The 241-nt window shown below is 41.1% G+C and overlaps 1 protein-coding gene across 1 annotated transcript in view; it reads right to left on the reverse strand.

Annotated features, from left to right (window-relative positions):
* The window catches only part of LOC117959735 (seizure 6-like protein), a 42,090-nt gene that overhangs the window by 12,848 nt on the left and 29,001 nt on the right, over positions 1-241 (reverse strand). The gene's annotated exons all lie outside the window — the stretch shown is intronic.

Genomic DNA, 241 nt, shown 5'->3' on the forward strand with positions numbered 1-241 from the left:
AGAGCAGGTGGAATGAGAGGGGGAAACGCCAGAGCAGGAGGAATGAGAGGGGGGAAACGCCAGAGCAGGAGGAGTGAGTTGGGGAAACGATATTAATTTTTAAACCCCAATGCAACAATGTAAATGTTTATGTAATGGTGACCTGCTCCAGTCTGAATGTTTTTATCTTATTCCTCTAAATTATAATATGAAAATTATTACATGGAGTCTGGTGGAGATATGCTGCTCTATACACACTAAA

This window comes from Etheostoma cragini, chromosome 16 (assembly GCF_013103735.1).
Source record: "Etheostoma cragini isolate CJK2018 chromosome 16, CSU_Ecrag_1.0, whole genome shotgun sequence".
Lineage (NCBI taxonomy): Eukaryota > Metazoa > Chordata > Actinopteri > Perciformes > Percidae > Etheostoma > Etheostoma cragini.